The sequence below is a fragment of the Agelaius phoeniceus genome, chromosome 1 (genome assembly GCF_051311805.1).
Source record: "Agelaius phoeniceus isolate bAgePho1 chromosome 1, bAgePho1.hap1, whole genome shotgun sequence".
Lineage (NCBI taxonomy): Eukaryota > Metazoa > Chordata > Aves > Passeriformes > Icteridae > Agelaius > Agelaius phoeniceus.
Genome location: NC_135265.1, coordinates 144,305,391 through 144,327,955, shown reverse-complemented (window position 1 = coordinate 144,327,955; position 22,565 = coordinate 144,305,391).

Genomic DNA, 22,565 nt, shown 5'->3' with positions numbered 1-22,565 from the left:
TTTGCCATGAAAGGCAAAGCAAGACCTTGCCACCACAGCCATCAGCCAGCTCTGAAAACTGTCCCAAGTGCTGTGAGTAGACCTGACTCAAGGTAAGACTGGCTTCTAGCAAAGGCCTTTACGTGATAAACTACTAAAGACAGTAGGCAGAAAAATGGTTTCAGAAGAAGAAAAATAAAATGCTATGTCCCTCCCTTGCCATGAACCTTTACCTTAAGTATTATTCTGAGAATGGTTTGGAATAATTCAGTAATATGATGGGACTTAACAGTTTCATCTGTAATATCTAAGAGAAAATTTTCACACTGCTTCAGAATTGTAGAGGTCATGCAAAATTCCTGAAGAAAGGATAATATTTTCCATTTAGTACTTTGGATTTTTTGAGTAATTTTGATAGATGTCCATTATATTGTTCTGTTATTTCCATAGTGAAATCTAGGACTCTAAGTGGTTATTTTCAAAGCTGTAGCAGTCTTAAACATAAAAGGCATCAAGAACCAGGCAGGGCTGAGGTACAGCTGTGTACACTGTGACTTTTTCATCTTGGAAAAAGATTTCCCCATGTGTACAGTTGTGTTTACTGATTTGCTTCTATAAAAAATGTAAAACTAGCTAACAGTGAGACATCATCTTTGCCTGGATTGGCAGAGCTAAATCCTGATTTGCACAGCTGGCATCCTTTTACACAGCAAACTACCCACACTAGCACTCCCCAGCCTACTTGCCAGATGCTTCTTCCCTAAGTATCATCCTTGTTTTTCTCTTTCCTCCACTTTGTAAGAATTTATCTAATACTAAGGGCCACAAATCCAAGCGTTCCTCCCTGACTACCCCATGGGAAGAGGAATTTCTTTAGAGTCACTTTATTGTCTGCCAATAATTTGCCAGAATTTGGTCCTCATGGGTTTTCTTACTGGTTTTGAAACTCTCCTACAGCCTGCCACAACCCTGGCTCTGCAGAAAAGGAAAGCCTTTTTCTGGATCCATTGAGGATTCCAGATCCTCTTTCCCAAAAAGCTAAGCACGGTGACTACATAGAAACACATCAGCCGGGTAAGGACCACCAGAACACACATCATGCATTGCCTTGCACAGGCTTAGTGACTGTGCACATAACCAGACAGGGATCATCAGCAAATGATGATCTCTTCCAGCTCCCACAGCAGAGCAGTGAAGGGCTGCTGTGAGTGCCGTGGATATTATTATCCCTGCTGGAATTATCTCTGTGCTGTGTTACTTGGTCCACAAATTAACTAGGCTGACAAAAAGACTGGGTGGTCTGAGAGAGCAGTTCCATGCTAAGGGGGAGGATTCAGTGGCTATGGTGGTTTAATAAGTTGCCAGGACAACTTTGAGAAAAAATGTTTTTTCTGACACCAGAGAGTTCAATAAGGCAGTGTTTTGGTTTTGCATGGCCTGGTTTTTGGTAGCTGGGGGACACAGAGAGGTGGCTTCTGTGAAAAGCTGTTGGAGGTTTCCACCATGTGGAAGAGAGAGTGATTGGCAGAGCCAATCCCTGATGACTTTGAAGATGGATATGCTGCTGGTCAAGGCTGGGTCAATTTGAGAATGGTAATTCCTCTGTGATAATATATTTAAGAAGCAATCAAAGGTAGTGGGGCAGTTTGAATTCCAGCGAGAGAAGAGGAGGAGGTGAGAACATATGAGGGAAACAAGATGGCAACACCATGGTCAGTGGAGAAGGAGGGGCAGGAGATGCTCCAGGCACTGGAGCCAAGATTGCTCTGCAGGCCATGGTGATGAGCATGGTGAAGCAGCTGTGCCCCTGCAGCCCATGGATCCTTGAGGAATGCAGGGATCCACCTGCAGCCCATGGGGGAGGTGCCCATGCCATAGCAGGTGGATGCCTGGAGGGGGCTGTGATCCAGGGGAAGACTCAGAGGAGAGGGCTCCTGCTTCCAGGCTGGAGCAGCCTGTCCTTGAAGGACTGCACCCTGTGCAGGAGTGACTCTTGTCACAGCAGTTTTGGAAGGACTGTGTGCCCGTGGGAGGGACTCACATTGCAGCAGTTTTGGGTGAACTTCTGCTCATGAGATTTGGAGCCACACTGGAGGAATTCACAGAGAACTGTCTCCCGTGGGAGGGACCCCATGGTCTCACAGGGGAAGGACTCCTCTCCCAGAGCAGCAAAAGAAAATCTTGGTGATGAACTGACCAAAACCCCTGTGCCTTTTCTTCCTGTGCTGTCACTGGAAAGGAGGGAGAGGATGTGGGGGGCGAGGGGGGACAAAGGTGTTTTAAGGGCTTATTTTTACTTCTTATTATCCTCCTCTGATATTGGTAGTAATAAACTCATTTTCTATCTCTAAGTTGAGCCAGTTTTGCCCTTGGAATGTTTTCTCCCTCTTGGTCCTTATCTCAACTTATGAACTCTTGAATTTTTTTCTCCTCTGGCCAGCTATGGCAGGGGAGAGTGAGTGAGTGGCTTTTGTGGTGTTTGGCCAGTGTCAAACCACTACAGCCAGTTATGGCACAGCCCCCAAGGCAGGTACAAGGCAGGGACAGAGGCAGCATTTCCTGATGCTGGCATTCCCCAGCATTGACCCATAATCCAAGACCCTTCTGTTGTTCCCAAGGTCTTTATTTCTTCAGCCTGAGCCTTCTGGAGAAGATTCCAACAGAAATCCACTCATATTCTGCTTGTGACCATTGCACAGTAAACAGAAAGTGAACCATGGGGCAGAGTTTCCCTGCAGCTGATTGGTAACAGGATGGTTTATTTCTCTGAGGATCAGGAGTGAATGAAAGCCTGGAGTACCCAAGCTGTGACACTCCAATACTTAGTGAATCATTTACACCAGCTAGTACACCTTGGAAAGGCAATATCCAACCTGTGCCAGGCTCCATGCTACAGCAGGGACAGGAGCAGGAGAAATAGCTTTTACAACTCTGAAGGCAGAGCTGTAAAGCACTGAGATGCCTTTACTATGACAGGGACACACTAACACACTAACAGAGCACTCATAAGGGTAAATCACACCTCCCTCATTTCTTGGGGTGTTTTGAGAAGGCTGAGAAGGGAATGTGTGAAGAAGGGGAAGAGGAGATCATCATGATCAGTCTCTGATGTTCCAAAGGGCTGTTTTGAGGCTGGTCCTGGGCTCTGTTGGCACAGCTCCACAGTGAAGGATGAGCATCACAGCTCAAGGCTCAAGACTCAGGGCAATGGTGAGGGCTTGAGTCTGGATTTCACCAACAACCAGATTTCACCAATGTAATGGAGATTAAGAGGAAAATGTGACACAACCTCTCATGTCACGTTCATGGGTTGGTTCCCTCTTCTGGAGGAATTTTGGCCAGTACATAATGGCTGCATTCCTGCCAAGGATGAGACTGGAGCTGCTAATACTGCAGCAGAAGCATCTGTGTTTCATACAGATGGCTCTGGCCATCCTATAGACCAGTGAGACTTGCAAATTAGCCCAATGGCAAGTTTTTCTACAATGGGGGGTGTTCCAGCTGCTTTCATCTAGCAGAGCCCTGACAAGAGCAACAAAGCCAAAAGCCTCTTCACTCCCACACAAACCTTTGTCTTCCCCTTTTAGCAAAATCAATGAAAGCAGCAGTATCAGAACACACTTTTTTAACAGAATATTTGTCCCCCAAACATTGGAAATGCACATTTATCTATATCTATTTTAGCTCCATTTTACTTCTCAGCATCAAACCCTACAATTTCTCTTCCATTTCTATATACTGTGCTGCACAGCTGACATATTGCTAACCCCATGCCAAAGCACAAGCTGTAATAATACTATCAGACCAGCATTTCAGAGAGTTTTTCCTCTCTAACCTGTGTTTGACCTTTAATTGATAAACAGCAAAGTGGATCTGATAGTAGGGTGATGCAAAAGCCTTATATCTCTCTATAACTTCAACTGATTGCCCCTAAAATTGAGATAAAGTGATACAAGACCACAGTGCCTGATATGAGAAAACACATTACTTAGCACACAAGCTGAATGCTGAGGCAGAGCATGGAAGGATTACAAAAGTAAAAGAAGGAGAGAATGTGAAACAAAAATGTCTATGTTGAGAATCTTGGTTGATCTGTCAGAATTAGTCATTCAGTTGTATACAGATTAAAACCACCTTGTTTGATTAGTCTCAAGGCTTACCAGGGAATTTAGCCACACAAGTCATTAATTTCAAGGAGCATGTTTGTGGCTAACTACGTTTGTTGACTCTGAAAAAGTGTATGTCTTGATATGACATATTTCTTCCCAAGAGCTTCTCATGGACTGAGAGCAGCAACAATGAAGAAAAGTGTTGCTACACGTGTGAGTTTATCCAAAGGAGGTGCCTTATGCAGTGATTTATTTTCAGCTGCTACTGCTCTTATTAAGAAGAAGATGGATATAGAAATATTGTTATAAATAGAAGGCCACGTTCATGACCATGTGCTGTGAGTCATCACTGTTAATTATTCAGATGTATTTTCAAAGATACCTGGGGATTTGGTATCTTTGCAAAAATGAGTGGTTGTAGAATAAGAGTTTAGCTATTTAGCATTTTTACTGACATGTATGTATATGTCTAGATATGTATCTATTTGGTTTTCTCCTGTTTACAGTTTCTCTCTGTAAGTAAAGAGGAGGAACTGTATCACAAGTTAGAAGTGGCTAGTCACACAATGCAGCGAATAATGAACTGTGCATGCAAATCAGCTGACAAGTCCCCCATGCTTTAACTGTGCATGCAAATCAGCTGACAAATCCCCCAATAAGCTTTATTGTATGCAAACTATTTGTCAGGTGATTGTGACTAACAGATGGATTTTTCTAGTAATCATGACTAGCTAGTGGACAGCAGACTAATCCAAAAAGTGATGGTATTTCTAATGTGTAGTGTTCTTATAATAAATTGCTTTCACAGCTTTATTAGCTACACATGATCAACCAGGGAAGTGTTTTGTTTCTGTGCCCATTTTAGTTGTTGAGTCTGAGTGGTTTTTTTATAAGAGCTGTAGCACCAGCATAAAGAAAGAGTGAGAATGTACAGGAGTAATGGTCCACATTGAGGACCATTATATCAAATCAAAGAGGTTATATCAAATCAAAGATAGCCTCAGAAATCATTACTTTTTTAAAAAACTAAAAAATACAGGAAATATTCCCAGCCTAGAATGGAATTGTCTACATTGCTAACTGTTACAGTAGTTCACAGCCTGATTCAGATCTGGGACCACTAACACAACATCTTCCCAAACCATTCCCAGTTGCAGCTCAGCAGTTAGCACCAGTCAGGGATCATTCCTGGCAGGTTTTGTAGGTGGAGCCATGCAGTTTCAGAGACTTAGGGATCAAGACATCAGCAGCATGCATGTGAAATCTCCTACAGAAGCTGTTCTCACTGCCCAAAAATATATATTAAAAAATCAATCTACTAAGGCTGATGTAACTCCTGTGCCCAGGAAAGCTTTTTCACTGTGTACCAACTCCTCTGCTTCCCAGATAGGTGGGACACCACCTTTTTGCTGTCCTTATTCCTGGTCCCTAGGACTGTTGTGGTTTCACCAGCATCTCTATCTGTCCTTGCCTTCTTGCTCCCTGTGAGGAGGAAACTGACTTGGTCTCTTGCTAAGCCAACATTCAGCCCCACAGCTCAGCATCTGCAGAAGTGACAAGGGGGATGCTCTGCACAAGTCCACCTCACTGTCAGTAAATATTTACTGGCTCTCCCTTCCAAAACTTCATCTTCCGATTTATATCTCCTTGTTTTTTTAAGATTCATAGAATCATAGCATGTTATGGGGTTAGAAGGGACCTCAAAGATCTTTTAGTCCCAACCCCACTGCCATGGTCAGGGACACCTCCCACTAACCAGGTTGCTCAAGGCCTTATCCAGCCTGCCTTTGAACACTGGCAGGGTTGGGGCATTCACAACCTCCCTGGGCAATCTATTCCAGTGTCTCTTCTCACATACAGTAATGAATTTATTCCTAATGTCTAACTTAAATTCCCCCTCTTTCAATTTGTACCTATTACTTCTTGTTCTATCAATCACTACAATACCCCTTATTTTTTACAAATCACTCTGGGACCTTCCAGCACCTTATCTCAGTCCCAAAGTGCTCCTACTCAATGCAGTGAATAACCAACTTGTCTTCACTCAGCTCATTTGCTCCCGGAGCCACAATCCACCTCTGTTTTGCTCATTATTTCTCCTGGCTACCATTCCTGTAGCAAATGCCAGGATTCTTCCTTCAGAGGAAAGCCAAGCTGAGCTTTATCTCAGATGTGCCAATATCAGAAATAAATTATAAAAACAACAATAAGCAAAAGCAAAGCTGTATCACCTGCTATAAACTATTGTGGTGTCTGATAAGTTGTGTGGACTATGGACCCAATGCATGGCGCTGTTTGGCAGCACAAATTTTCTCTGAGATCACAGGACAGCCAGTGCTTTTGAACATATAATTCAATAAAGGATTTGTTGAAATCCAAGATCACTAGCATGAAAGTCCTGCGTTTCCTCAGTGTTTACAAAAAACACCCTTGCTTTTACATTTGTGGAGAAAGTGTTTACCATGTACCTCCAGAGGACCAGAATTACTTTTGCTGCACAGCAACAGTGGAGCTCAGGCTCAAGGATGGTGTGTAAATACCAAATCTCTGACCTACATCCTCCTTTCTCAACTCCACATCTTCTCCAGAACAAGCAGAGAGGAAGTTTCCTTGCCTATACAGAAGAAAGAAAATCAGCTTTCCTCACAGCTGGAATATTTGGCCATGCCCTGAGAGCTCAGTTAAAAAAGATCTGTCTGATGTACAGAGATGTAAGAGAGCCATTCCCTCACACCAGTTGCCTGTGTCTGTGGCAGGACTGATATGAATTCCCCACTGCAGTTGGTGTTGGGGATACCACTGTGCTGGGCAGTAAATGCCTCACCCTGATAGAACCTCAGGAAGCAGCCCTAGCTCCTCCTCCTGATGCACACTGCAAAATGACTGTGCCATGGCTGCTGGGGATGTAGACAAGAACAGAGCCTCTGTAAAGAGCCATTATTCCTCAGCCAACACAGATGCAATGTGTTCCTTCTTTATGGATCATGTTGGCCAATTAAATCCATCAACCAACTAATTTATGCCTTGCAATGGCTGAAGCAACAGGAAAAGAAATGTGTCTTGTTTAATCTCCACCCATGTGGCAGATGTCAATAGGTTTAGTGCAATAATGTCCTGTATATAAAATTGTCGGGTGCTAGGTGACCCACTGGCTGAGGAGAGCTCTGCTCTGACTCCATGTCCAGAGTTTGTGCAGAGCCTCCACGTTCAGTCACCACCAGAAGGAGCTGCTTGGCTTTGCCAGGGCAGCTCCTACAGGCTCAGTACAAAGGAGCACCAAAAAAAAGCTAAATGCAGGAATTTGTGCCCCTCTTTGTCTTTCTCTGTGACCAGAGCAAATGACCTAAGAACTGGTACTCATTACCCTGCATCTTTGAAATACGTGTCATTGAGCAGGGGTTACTTCTGAGGCTAAATTCTTGTCTTGCCACCCTGGAACAAATTTGGAAGGTCTCCATGGTCTCCATGTAAACTAAAGGGTCATACTTAGATTCTTATTAGGGAGAAGAGAATTCCTCTCCTGAGGTTTTAATAACACAGAATCCTTTATTTTCCCTTTTTCCTTTTCTTTCCTCATCTTCTTTCCTTCCATTTTTTTTTTTTTTTGGTTACTATGCATTTCAAATCTTCTAATTTTTTTTTCATCAGAACAATCTAAAAGTCTGTAAAGAACTGAACAAATCAGTCTGTAAGTTGCTACAGATTGTTGCTATGAATTATCCCAAAGCCCTTGTGCCAGCATATTGATTGCTTGAAAGTCAAGTGAAAATAGATGCACAGCTTAGAAGACCCATAAAAAAACCTCTACAAGAGCAAAGAGATTATTCATCCATACCATTTAAAAATGTAGCTTGTAGATGCACAAGTATGATTAGCAAATAAGAGTAAGTGGAGCTCTGACAGCTTCAAAATTGTAACACATACATACAGCCAGCTGTCTGCCAATTCCTTAAATAAACTGATTTTCTAGAAGGAAGCTTTTCTGATTCAGAATAGAAGATTCAGGTAAGAAAGGTAAGGGTTTTCCTTTTTTTTTTTTTTTTTTTTTTTTTGCAGGTATAAGGATTTTATTTGTAGTCAAATTTTATAACACTAACCAAATCAAAGCAGTCTTTCAAATATTTATTAGAATTGTTACTGTGGATGTACCCTTATTCCACAGTGAGCTGTTTTATAATTTATGATTTATAATTGTATAGATTCTCAGTGTGCTGCAGCCAGACTTTGTTCCTCTCTCTGCCTGTCGACTCAATTGGTTGCTATCTCTTCCATGCTAGATTAGTGCTTATTAGTTCTGATAGATGTTATCCTTTCAAGCTGTTGCTGGCTTGACTTTGTGGCTGGGTTAGGAGGGAAGTGTTTATCAGAACTAGAGCTCAAAGCAAGCCCTTCGATGCAGATTTTTAATTTTCATGGCTGTTGCTGGTTGTTGCTCTCTGCTCATTGGTGCTGTACCATGGATGAGACTGGTACTTAGCAAAGGGAGGCTGCAGATGTTCTAAAGCAGATGTTGTAAAGCAGATGTTATAAAGCAGATGTTTCTACCCAGCCTTATCAACCCTGCCTTGCCAGACAATGAGTTACTTTTCACCTAAGATCAGAAAGTGTGACCGTGTTCACAGGGGTCTTAGGATGAGGGAAGAGATGAGGATCTGACTCCATGTTTCAGAAGGTTTGATTTATTATTTTATGATATATATTATATTAAAACTATACTAAAAGAATAGAAGAAAGGATTTAATCAGAAGGCTAGCTAAGAATAGACAAAGAAAGGATGATAACAAAAGCTTCTGTCTCGGACAGAGAGTCCGAGCCAGCTGACTGTGATTGGCCATTAATTAGAAACAACCACATGAGACCAATCACAGATCCACCTGTTGCATTCCACAGCAGCAGATAATAATTGTCTACATTGTTCCTGAGGCTTCTCAACTTCTCAGGAGAAAAAATCCTAAGGGAAGGATTTTTCATAAAAGATGTCTGTGACAAGAAAGCTGCTCAGCAACCTCAGTGGAGGAGGCCAGCCTTTGTGAAGAAGTCACTGTGACTAGAAATATCCTCTCAGTTCTGCCAGGCATGTCAACAGAATGGGGTGGCTCAGGACAAAGAGGAGGGGAAGATAATCTTGCCTCCCTGCATGGTCCTCTCTGCTTGGAGATGCACATCAGTGACCAGATCTTCACCTGCAGTGGAGCTCCAACATCTGATGTATGTGGAGACACTCACCTGTAGATGTGGTAATCTGGAGTTGTCTCCCACCTCCAGTTTCCCCCTCTTGTCAGGGGAGTTATGGGAACACCAAGGGTTGGACCATCCCAACCTGTTATCTAGGAGAAATCAAGTGATCACTACCTGCAGGGACCTGTGCTGTGCTCTCATTGGAGAGGGCACCCAGAATGCCAGTCTAACCTGGATACCAGTTACTACTGGTAACTGGTATCCAGATGAGATCAATGGATATCATTGATATCATATCATCATGGATCAATGGAATCAGATGAGATCAATTCTCTCCCTGTGATTCCCTTTACCAAATACCCCAGCCAAGGCTGCAGCCAGCATCACTGGTATCAAAGAGAAGGAGCAAGACATTTGCCCAAAGGAAGGTTCCTACCTGTCAGTGTTTGCAGAGAAAGTGTTCAACCTGCATGAAGATTAGGTTGGAGCCTAAAAGTAACTTTAAAAGTAACTGTTTCCCATTAATAGTGGCTATTACTCTCTTCTGAACAAACATTCTGTTTCTGAATTCCATGACACTCTTTAAAGTTTATCTCTTATGGTAATGAATTCCTCTGGCAAATTGTGCATTGTCTGAGGAAAAAATCTCCTTGCATCATTTTTTTCTGAATATATTTGTTATACTAATTAAAGGGCTTCACTTCCCACAACGTTTTCTTTTAATGTTAGCTTGAACTCTGCAGGTTGGAGACAGCTGCTGCATGCATAGAGGAGTGGGCTAATCACAGGACTGGAATTAAGGAATTTATGAGTTCCTTAAAGCTTCTCCAATATTAATTGCACAGAAAAGGCTCTTCATTAAGCATTCATTCGCCTCTCTGTTTTGCTCAATCTGTACAAATTTTACATGCATGTACATGTATTTCTGAGTCAGCCCTGAACAAGGGCAGAACCGCTGGGCCCTGGTGGATGCAGACAGTTTTCTCCTCTGAGGTCCATTTACCAGCTGGATTTACCAGTATAAGAAGTCTTCTTTCGGGGGAAAAATCAAAACCCTACAATATTTTTGATCTGTGAATGTAGTGCAAACTGACTACTGTGACACCTCTGAAGTGCTGGGAGGTCATCCCAGAGAAAGCCCAGTTTGGTGTCCTGAGATTACAGTGAGAACCAGTTCAGCTGATTCACTGCCACAGATTAAACAAACAGAGACTGGTATTTGTTTTCCTTCACATGAATGTGTTTAGTGGGGCTCAAAATCAATCAGGAAAGGGATGTTTGGAGCTAAAAGACAGATTTTTTTTTAATTTTTTTTTTTTTGGCTGTGTTGGGGATTTTTGTGTTAGGAAAAGCCTTTTGGCTTTGAAACCTGCCTGCCTCAGCTATATAGGTATATCATGAGGGAATCTGTCAGAAAAGAATGGACATTTGGCAGGGAAAAATTTTCAAGTCAGGCATGGAAATTAATCCTGATTAGGTTTATTAGAGTTGCAAGAAGGGTAAGTATTTATTCCATGCATTCCTTAAAGGAATTTAATTGCTGTGTGTTCTGGTCTGGTTTTGTTTTGTTCCTCCCAGCTTTCCAAGCTTCAATTTATATGACACAAACCAATTACCAAACGGTGCTGCCTTAACCTTTCTTTGTGCTGATCCACTCAAGAGCAGAGATAGTCACTCTTCAATAGATCATTGTGCTTCCAGAAGGGTTGTTGTAAACCAAATGAGCTGCACTGTGTGTGCCCTTCAGCATCTTCTGGCATTGCTGATAATGTGCTTTCACCTTCCCCTGGCTGCCGGTATCTTAGCGCTTTTAGCATTTAGGCAGATAATCTTTGGGGCAGGGTCGTACACCTAGAGTTGACAAAAGCACAGAGGGGTGGTTCTGCTTCACGGAGCAGTGGAAACTGAACGGGAACAACCTCTGAATTTAGATTTAGAACCCATGAGTGCTGACTAAGCTCGAGGCAGTTGTGGAACAGCCCAGCTCTCAAAAGGGTGCACCCCAAAACAGCTCCCAGTGCTGGATGAAACCACCTCTCAGTCCCCTCTGAGTCTGCATGGAGCTGCTTAAAGAGAATCATATCTCAATTTGACATCTCTGAAAGGTGGAGGTGTCCGGGAGGGACATTGTCCTTGGCACCCACTGCCTGATGCTCCAGCCTGCCTGCAGTGGGGCAAGAAACATCAGTCATGGCTGAATTCTCCAAGCCGCTTAGGGAAGCAGAAACAATCAAGAATCTGAGGATTTTTATGTGGTATGACTGTTACAAACCCTTGAAAACACAAGCCACTTCCTACTTATCTGTCACCTTGTCCTAATTCAGGCTCAGGGGTGCACATTGCTATCAAGACGTCTCTGCAAGAGCTTTGCCATTCCTTCATTCCAGAAGAACTGGGAAGGAGGCAGCAACTGAGTTTTTTCTGGGGCCTCTGGCTAACATCTCTTCATTCTTTGATCCAGAGGGGAGGTGTAGGACGAGCAAAAAGGCAGGTTTGCCTGTCAGTAGTGACCGGAGGAGGATTTTTGGAGGAGCCTTCGGGCTAGTTTCCTCCCCCCACATTCCTGTCCCTGTCACGGCTTCAGCAGCTCAGACAAATGGTCGGATACACTTGAGTGCACAGCCCTGCAGTGCAATGGGGATGCTGCCCTCATCATGACTCTCCTGTTAAGGTATTTTAAGCAGAAGGAGGGGTTGAGAAGGAGAAAAGAATGAGATAAGAATGTGTGAACTACTTTTTCTTTCTCTTTTTGCTTCGTGAGTCTTTGTTAGAAAAGCTGCCAGCTGTGCACTGTGTTGTGCCAAACAACTCTACTAATCTCTTTGCCTGGACAGCAAGGTCGTGCTCCGAACACTGAAAAGATCCAACTGGAGCATTATGATCAGCTTTCCTCAAAACCTGATCATGCTTTGCTCAAAGCTGTACTGCAGGCAGCATTGCTGAAGCCCAAGTTTAGCCCCATTAGGGCTGTATGGGTGTAAATGGGAGCAGGGCTTGGCTAGAAAGGTGGTCCACAAAACAGACCACTGCTGACTTTATGGGACTGACTGGGGTCAGCCCTTGGGTATTGCATCAAAACACTGCAAGAGCCACACAACTCTGTGTGAGAGTGTGTTCTGCACCTGCAAGCAATTTGTCAGGGGTACTCTTCAGAAGTCTCTAGGAACACAGACGTGGTCGTGTGATGAAGTTTGAGTGCCCCTTTGTGCTCCGCTGGGACTGGAGAGAGAGAGAGAGGGGATACGTGCTATTCTCTCAGATTTTCAGTTTTCTTAGCAAAGAGAGGTAACAAGTCAGGTGTCACATGCAAACAAGGATTATTTTGTCTTGCTTTTTCCCATAGCAGCTAGGCACTGAGCAGATACTTGAGTGAAAGGACACGCTCAGTTTGCCGGAGAACCAGCTGAAATCTGAAGTTATTCAGTTGAAACCAATGAAGAGATGGATCAAAATTTGGCCTTGTGCCTGGCTGTGGAGTCCGTTCTGAACAGACTGCAGGAAAAATACCTGTGGATTGCAGATCATGTCTGCAAGAGAAAGTGGAATTTGCCATTGAAGAAAACTTCCCATTTAGAAAGCTTTCGAGCAACTCACTTTGAGATATTTGCAGCGCCTTTAAAAAAACACCTCAGCTGTAATGAGCTTATGTGTTAAATGAACAAGTGTGGAAATTAGGACATGAGATATTTGCATAGCAGCCAGGAGATAATTACTGGTGATAGTCCAAGCTGAAGAATAGAATCTATTGTTTCCAGAAAACTAGTTTTTATAAAACAACATGAACTTCCTGTACTCAAAACAATCACATCAGCAATGTCTACTATGTTATGTAGCAAAACTATTAACAAATAAGTACATGGGGGGAAAAAATCCCATCCTGGACAAACTGTAAAGAATTAAACCTAATTAACTATTAAACCTAACAATACAGTATGTTTAGAATGTCTCTGTACTGTATATCTTTCCATTTAGTATAAAGTGCAAATATATGCTGGTGAAAACCACTGGACTTTAGTTACAGAATGGCTAGATTATAAGCATATTTATATACATGCAGAAATGTAGACATTAATTAATGACCTATTCGGTCAGGAGGCCTGCAACAGCTGGGGATCCCCTTGTTGGGCATGACTAGGAATAGTTCAAGGCTTAGTCTAAGAGGGTTGGCTTGTAATATACACTAGGAAATATAATTAGTCACTAGAAAAAGAATTCAGCTTTACTCCAGCACCATGTGAGCTCTGTTCTCTCAATGTGAAATGCAGCCACCCAGACTGAGATCTCTGAGACTCATTTTTGTTTGGTGAAAGAGTAATTAATGCTGCATAAGGGATAAAAAAAAAAAAAGCTGAAAGAGCACTGGTGGCAAAGTGGCAAATGCCACAGGGAGTTTTAGGTCAGTAAGCAGGGAGGACAGGCCTGCCAGACTTGCCTCATTTGTAAGCCTAACCTCTTGACTGACAAAAAAGATGCTCTTTAGTTGGAAATTTCCTGTGGAGGTATGTAAATGGAATAATGAAAGCCGAATCTGTATTTATACTTTAAATCACATGGAAGCTCTGAGTGTTCTGGTGAAGAAAAACCCCATTATTTGCTTGGTGTTACATTTCTCCTCCCTGTGCCTCTGCCCCAGGTCACTGATTGAGACAGATGCATGGGCTGTGAGTACACAGGGCTGGCATGCTCTCTTCCTCCTTATGTTCCAGTGACTCCTGACAAATAACAAACTGCTAAAAATGGTGCTGATTAGTCTCAGAGACAGAGATCCAGAAGGCCAGGTCTCAATTACACTCAGTTACACTGGACTTACTATTAAATCAAGGCTCAGAAACAGTTCTATGAACACCTGTGACACTCCTTGTGACTTCCCTAAAACTCCTCATGAATTTACCAGGCCCTCCGTGCCAGTGAGAATGGAGCAAGGTGTTGAGCGTTTGCCTGAATGCTCCTTTTGTCCTCGCTGTCAGTCTGTGTCACACCAGCAGATGCTGGGAGCAAAAGGCCAGGCCCCATGTGGTCTCAGCTCCATGGCAGCAAGCAGAGCAGTGCCAGCCTAAATCACTTCACAGATCGGATCATCAGGGCTGGAGAGGATTATAATATGTGTAATTTTTATCCTGCTATCCCAACACCCTCCCCCCTGCCCCCCGATTTTTTCCTTCTGTTACATTCCTCATTCCTTTTACTCTTCAAAAGTCATCATTTGAGAGCAAACAAGTGGTCAGGTATTGTTACGATGTGTGTGGCAGAAGAAGGCAAGATAAGAGATGCCATAAAATGTGTGTACACAGACACAGAATATTCATTTCCAGGGAAATTGGTGTTCACCATTTAAGCCTGATCATCTATTCTGCCTACTCCCTCCCACCAAACAGAGAGACCTCCTCACACTCTTTCCATGTCTCTCTGTTTTATCTTGGTGTCATATTGCAATAGCTCTGGGAAACCTCTGTCACTCCCTTTTACTCCACAGGAGGTGGACAGAGCTCCCAAGCCTCAGAGGTACAGAGCCAACCAACTTCTGAAGAGTCCTTGAGGAGTCACACCAGACACGTCTATACAGAGTAACAAACAGAGTTTGGGACAGTTCTGGGAACCAACCCCAAGTTCTCTAGTAGCTGAACAAGTGCACAATTCATCCCATTTGGCTTCTCATACACGTGGCCCCTTGCCTGGGACTGCCCAAGGGTCAGCCCTGCAGGTTGTGATTGCAGTGGAAAAATAAATAATTCATTAAAGAAAGGATGGGTGCATGGGGAGGGAGGGAGGAAGGGAGGAAGGGAGGGAGGAAGGGAGGAAGGGAGGAAGGAAGGTAAAATACACATATCCACCTAACACAAGGTTTCAGTTTTCTAAGCTGATATGTTTCAGTGACTATTTATTATGAGAAAGGGGTGTGGGTGTGAGTGTGTATAGGAGAGTGCAGCACAGGAATAAACTAGGAAAACTGAACAAGCTTAGTAAATCCATTAGAAGAAGGTGACCAAGATTGGACAAGGAGAGAGATTCAGAACACAGGGGCTGGTCTGGGGGTGCTGAGATGAGACTGGAAGGCATGTTTGATTGTTCCCATGCTCAGGGATAACAGGCTTAGTGCATGCTTGTAAATACACAGAACTGCATTCAGGATCTCTAGCCCCAGTTTGTCCTCCTAATTAAAATTGCATATAATAGCTGAGAATGTGGCAGTCTATACAGATCAGACCACCCTTCCTCATGCTTCTATTTCAAAATGAAAATACCTCAAGTTGGTGATTTACCATTTTATCCTCCCGGTTCATATCTAGATGATAATTTCTGTTGTTCAGTTATTCATCCCAGAAAGAGCATTGATAAGGTTTTCAGAAACACGGTCTTGGGAGAGCCATGCCCTTAGACCATCAATATCTCATCTTGTGCACCGTGCAAGTACTGTACTCAGAAGGAAAGATAGGAAATATAATCTATTCTCCCTCATACCTCTGTGCCATTGGGAATCCAGCAAACCTGCATTCCAGTTCCTTTCACTGAAAACCCTCTCTAGGAGACTTATCAAACTGGGATGCCCCTCCAATGCCTTAGGCCATTAACAAAACTTCTTTGCATTCTGAAGGCAATTTTTGACACAGACACACACATATTCAAAGGGGTTTACTCTCTTGTCATTTGATGTAAAAGACTGGGCGGATAAAAAAAGGCAAACTGTTCAGAGATCTCAGTGGCAATAACAGAGCTGTGGATTTGATGCTTCCTGGCACTGCTGAATACAGCCAATGTATCCTGCTGCATTGAACTGGAGACACAGTAAGGATATGCATACGTGACATAACATCATTTTATGTGTGAGAATATTTCATTGACTTGTGGTGTAGCAAAACCAGTGAACTAGGCAAACCTTCCAAGCAGCTTTGTTGATAGACAAAAGGAATGGAAGTGCCTTGTAAACTATTGATATCACATACTGCATATGAACTTTTGACATGGCTGACTCCCTGCTGTTGTTCACTGTATGCCATAATCCCTTCTTCTCCTGCCAGATTTCAATCTGTACTACATAACCCTTGCTATTCTTCCAAGAAAGGATTCCAGCAGCATCATAGATTTTGCACAAAAATTCTATTTGAAAGTCAGTCTTGCAGTTAGCCTTCTGGCATGCAATCATTTAATATGTTTTAGACTCTCAGATAGATTCTCAGGAGTTTGCAGTCTCAGCCTCAGTAAGAGGATCCCATCTTTGGATAAAGAACAAGAAATCACTGAAGAGTGGAGAAGCCAGACCTCCTGTAGTATGCAGGTATGAACAAAGTTTTAAGAAAGGAACAACTGTTTTTAATCCCCTGTGTAGAGGTCACATGTTCAAAAGTGCCTAATGTTTTAATAACTCCCACTATAATGCTTTTAGATAAAATTTAAAAGCCTGTATTTATATTTGGATCTTCTTGACTCAGTAGTGAGAATTGAGCTCTGAAAAATCCAGCTTCCTTTTACCAACAAAGCCTAAATAAATATTACTGAAGTATAAGTATTATAGTGTGAAATTAAAAAAATAAATAAAGAAAAAGACATAATGTGGTAACTTCCCTTGTTACCTTTTTGGTTTCCCTTTTGTGGGAGCTGCACAAATACAGTTCTATTAAGGAAAAAAACATTGACTGGAAATTTTATATCAACATTTGAATAAGTGAAAAAATAACTTGATAATGTCCAGCTCGATGTGAATGTAGTTGCATGGGCTTCAAAAGTCCATCTTAGGCAAAACTCAAGAATTTGTTTGAAGCAGGAATATTATAGGCCCTCATTGCTTTTTTTGCAACTGGGGTTACCTTGCAGGGTTTGTATAAACCTTGCTTTGCTTCCTGAGATGAAATTATATGATATCACCTGGTTTATCTGTAGGTTGCCCTAAATCATTTGATAAATGCTCAAGTGTTTCTTATTGTGTTTTCAATGTGGTATGTAAATAGCAGACTGAGCAAAAGATGACAGGGGTTAGACCAAAGAACAAAGAACCAGTAACCATCTGGTATCAGTGTGATAACCAAAACCTCACATGGTATCAGTTCAACAACCAGGTTACTGCTACTTCTCTTAGCCCAGGATGCTACGCCCTGAATCTGCAACCTTTAACATAAAATCATAGAATGGCATGGGTTGAAAGGGACCTTAAAGATCATCTCATCTCATTCCCTGTCCTCTGCCACAGGGAGGGACACCTTCCAGTAGATCAGATTGCTCAGAGCTCCAACCATCCTGGCCTTGAACACTCCCAGGGATGGGGCATCCACAGCTTCTCTGAGAAACATGTTCCAGTGTCTCACCACCCTCATAGTAAAGAATGTTTTTCTAATATCTAATCTAAATTTATTCTCTTTCACTTTGAAGTCATTCCTCCTTGTCCTGTCTCTACACATCTTTGTAAAAAGTTCTCTCCATCTTTCCTGTAAGTTCCCTTCATGTACTGGAAGGCCACAATTGGGTCAACCCAAAGCCTTCTCTTCTCTAGGATGAGCAATCTGAATTGTCTCAGCCTTTCCTTGTAGGAGAGGTGCTTCATCCCTCTGACCATTTTGGTCACCTCCTCTGGACTTGCTCTAACAGATCAATGTTCTTCCTCTGCTGAGGGCCCCAGAGGTGGATGCAGCACTTATGAGTGTGAATATAAGATCCTTAGGTTATTCTTAGGGTAATATAACTTCATTTGTACAGAATTTTAATAATTTCTCTGTATCAGAAAATCACAGAACAACTTAGGTTGGAACAGATGTCTAAGATCAAGGTCAACTCTTCACCTGGCACTGCCAACTCCTCCACTTATCCATGTCCCTAAATGCCACACCTTTTAAAAGACACATGTCTTTTAAACACCTTCAGGAATGGTGATCCCAACATTTCCCTGGGCAGTCTCTTTCAGTGCTTGATAACATTTTCTGTGAAGAATTTTTTTCTAAATATCCAAACTAAATCTTCCCTGGTGCAATACACAACCACTTCCTCTTGTCCTGTCCCTGTTACCTGGCAGAAGAGGCCAACCCCCCTCTTTCCACAATCTCCTCTCAGAGAGTTGTAGAGAGCAGTAAGGTCCCCGCTGAGCCTCTTCTTCCCCAGGCTAAACACCCCCAGCTCCCTCAGCTGCTCCTCATCAGACTTGTGCTCCAGACCCCTTCTCAGCCCTTCTCTAGACTTGCTCCAGCCCCTCAGTGTCTTTTTTGCAGTAAGAGCCCAAAATTGGACACATATTCAAAGTGCAGTCTCACCAGTACTGAGTACAGGGCAGTGATCATTTCCCTAGTCCTGCTGTAGCATCGTTTCACAACCAGACATCTTAAAATCATCAGATGACCTTGAAGCTGGGTAGAAGACAACCTCAATGCCCAAATAAAACAAGAAATCTCTGTAGGTACAAAAAAAATGACAAATTGTGTCACCACTGTAGAGAAGCTGGAAAGAGGTAGAAGTGAGAGAATTCCCTCAAAATTCAGAGAAAATGTCTGAGAGAAGAAAAATTAGGCACTGTAAATAGCAAAAGTCTGAAATTCAGTTTTAAGGTTTTTTGTGAGCAACGTCAGACAAATAAGTTATGTTCAGCATTGCCAAGGTTAGTAAAACCCTTTATGATCTGCTGGCTACCATCTTGCTGTATAATCTAAAATGACTTGGGTGACAGCTGTGTTGTGTTGTGTCTGTATAAGTTGGACTGTTCTGTTCCCCTTATCATGTGATGGTTCTGCCCTGGTTCTCCCTTCCCTCCTTTATGCTGCCAGTTTTCCCAACTCCTCCCCAGTTGCCTTGGAGATTAATGTACCCTTTCTCAAATCCCTCCCTGGTGCCCTGTCCGTCACTCGGCGCTCCCACCCTTCTCTCTAGAACTCTCTAGAAACTTCCAGCTAGAGCGTCGAGTGATTGGCTCAGGGGCCAGGGCCCCACCCTCAGGTTATCCCCATTGGTGTTCTCCCTAAGTCAATCTTTTGTATCCCGCTCCCCTCTGAAACCCTATTTGTCCAAGGACTGACTCCTCCCTTGTTTCCCTCCCTCCTTATAAGCTGTTGCAACTTCCCTCTCCTTCTCTTTGGCTGTCGGTTCCCCTGGGACCCAGTAACCCTGGATTCACCACAGCTGGAGCGTGCTCTCTTATTTCTGCTGACGGTAGCCATAAGCCAAGCCACGTCCTACCACAAGGAAGCGCTGCTGTCATTGCACAGAGCGTTTGCCTTAGGTGCTGTCCCGAACCACAGAGATGGGGACAGTGCCCCCGTCCTGCTAGCGGTGCTGGATAGCCAGCCGGGACATCCGAGAAGGACAATCCTTCTCCAGCTGGACCGCTTCAGGTGACCTGCTCATACAAACTGATTTTTTCCCTGACATTTAAGTGACAGGAGAGACGATAGTAGATGACTGGTTATATCAGGAGAGATACTGAAGTATTAATATACAGCTCTGCTGAAATTTATGTGGGATGCAGTGTGTAACCACATTCAGGAATACTGAATTCAAACCAGGACGGGCAGAGAAGAACTTCTAACATTACCAAGGGAACCTAACTTACTAGAGGACAAAAAAAATACTGGAGACACTGTCACTATTCCTACTAAGTCTGCCAGACAGTAAAAACTATCAAGGAATAAAAATACCTAAGACACAGTGTGTCTTAACCCATGTTAAGGCTGAGCACTGGGACAGCTGCCTGCCTTTGTCAGTAGCTAAGCTGTATTGCTGTTTCATTGTGGAGAGCTGAGTTGCTCAGCTGCCATCCAGAGGTGGACAGAGGGACACAGAAAGCCTCTGAGATCAACCTACTAGGAGAACTCAAATGGCATTAAGCAGAGCTGAGAGCAGGAGGAATGCTGCAGTGGAGCCTGGGGTCACACAACTGAGGAGGTGGAAACACAAATCCTAGGCATTTTTCGACCTAAGATGGTATAAATGATGTTCTTGTGTCTTCTGGGAATTATGAAATCACTCTGTGATAATTCAGTGGTGGGGAGAATACCTTGTTTTAGTTGGTGAGGAACTGCCTTGCAATCAGCAGTAGTGCCTGTTTCAGAAACAGTATGTTTTTCACCCAGAAAGGTCATTACATGAAATATAGCCACAGACACTGGAAAGAGATAAAAGAATCCAGTACTGTTCAGCCACAGCCCCATTAAATGGGCTGAAGAATCAGGATCTTTCTGGATTCAGATTTCATACATTTGTTTTTTTGCACAGTGGCCTATCTTCAGAGTATAGTCCCACGAAGATTTTAGATCACACTGGTGGAAAAACATCCCTAGAGAATAAGAACTGCGGTACCTCTCCCAGGCAGGTTGAAAGCCTTGGCCCCAGACTTCCTTCTTTCTCCCAAGAGTTCTAGCCAGAAGAGACAAAATTCAGCTGCAAATGCTTCTTCCTCTTCCTTCTTGGTCAGCCATGTTCCCTCAGACAACATGGGTTTTGTGGCCCAGTTTTTGACCTGGAGAAAGGAAGGGTAATTTAGTTCCACTCAGCCACAAAAAACCTAAGATAAGCTCCTCAGACAGCTTTTCTGATCTGAGTGAGGCAGCCTGTGGAGGATCCTGAACAGAGGTTAAAGAGAGCTTCAGTCAGTCTGGCATGCAAAACACCCACATCCCTTATGGAGGTGCACTGGTGTCACAGCAAGGCAGCTGAAATGTGTTATTTGAATAATGACAGCTATTAACATGAAAACAAGTAAATACTGGATGTGAATAAATGCAGCATGTAAACAGAGGAAAATGTAAACAGCATTATCAAGGTGTATAAGATTCTATAATGGCATTATGGAAGTATTAGGGGGAAGAAAAATATACTCAATTAAGGACATGAACCAACACATGGAAACAGGAATATTGGTCACACTGCCCTAAGGATTTCATTGTTCCTTACTGGACACTGCTTTTTCCATGGTTCTGCTCTTTTTGTGCTTTCCTCTGTATCAGAGGGAACTTTCACCCTTCTGATTACATCTCTGCTCCCATTCTTTCCAGATGGACACAGACTGTTGAATGTGGAAGGCAGATTTTAGCTCTATCCACTTCTTCATTCAAATTACCATTAAGCTCATTGAAAACTGAGGTCTAAATAAAGGTGGAATACAGCCTGAAGAATTGCAATAAAAATGCCTAAGGGCTTCTGTAGGATGTTAATTAACCTGGCTCATGTGGGGAAGATGGTTGATAAGTCAGTGAATATTTGAGCTATTTCAAAATTACAAGAACTTAACTGTTTTACATACTATACTCTGTAGAAATCCCCCACTGGATTTCACCCTCTAATGTCTATAAAATAAAGGCAATACATATTCTTAGCACATAAGCAATAAATAGGAAATGCTCTTATGGGATACACATTAGTTCCCACAATAAAAGAACACAAATCAAACCCAGCAGCTGAAGAGCAGATGAGCAAAAGATTATTTTGGGCCTCTAATGAAATGATATTGTGAAAGGCATTAGACAGATTGATTAGAGCTCAGCTGACTGACAAAACTGCCCACGCTGTCCACCATTATAATGAATCTAACTAAACCATCTCCTTGAGAGTGTGCACTGGTGTGTGCATCCCTATGTACGTGTGTCTTTGTGCTTCACAGCAAATTATTCATTGCTGTTTCTTTATAGTGCAAAAAACAGTCTAACTTGTACAGATCTATGCTTTAGAATTAGCTATGGATACACTCTCTGGGTAGGACTCCTGCAAGGATTAATTTTCGGTTTATCTGACAGTCATTTCAATTAACACATTTATCAGCATATTTACAACATGCAGTGTGAAATAAAGATCCTGTTAAAGAAAGAAGCAAGCTGAATCAACCATCTCAGATTAAGAACCAGTAAAAATTAAATCACTATCACAAGTTAATATTGAAGCTAAAAGCACAGTAAGAATAGAAATGAAGATTGGATGTTTATACCATTAAGGAGGATATTGAGAGAAAAAATATCAGGATTAAAAAGAAAGCGAGATCAAGATCTTTTGCTACGTAAATGTTATTTGTTCCATTTGCTTTAGCAGAACTCTGCCAACAGCCATTAGTGATGGATCTGACATGCAGATCTTAGAACCTGTGAAGATCAAGGTTTGGAAATTGTTCCTGGAAACAAAGATCTGCATGTGGGTTGGAATAATTAAAGGCTGAGAAGTGGCTGACTACGAATCATCCTTGCAGAACAGACCTGGAGTGCTGAGGGACAAGGTTTTGTCCCTCAAAACCAAACATGAGTTTTGCCAACCAGTTTTATAGTGAGAAATGTCAACTGCACAAAGGGCTGCATTGGCAAAAACACAGCTGAGAGCATGAGCAAGTGGATTTCCCCCTCTGCT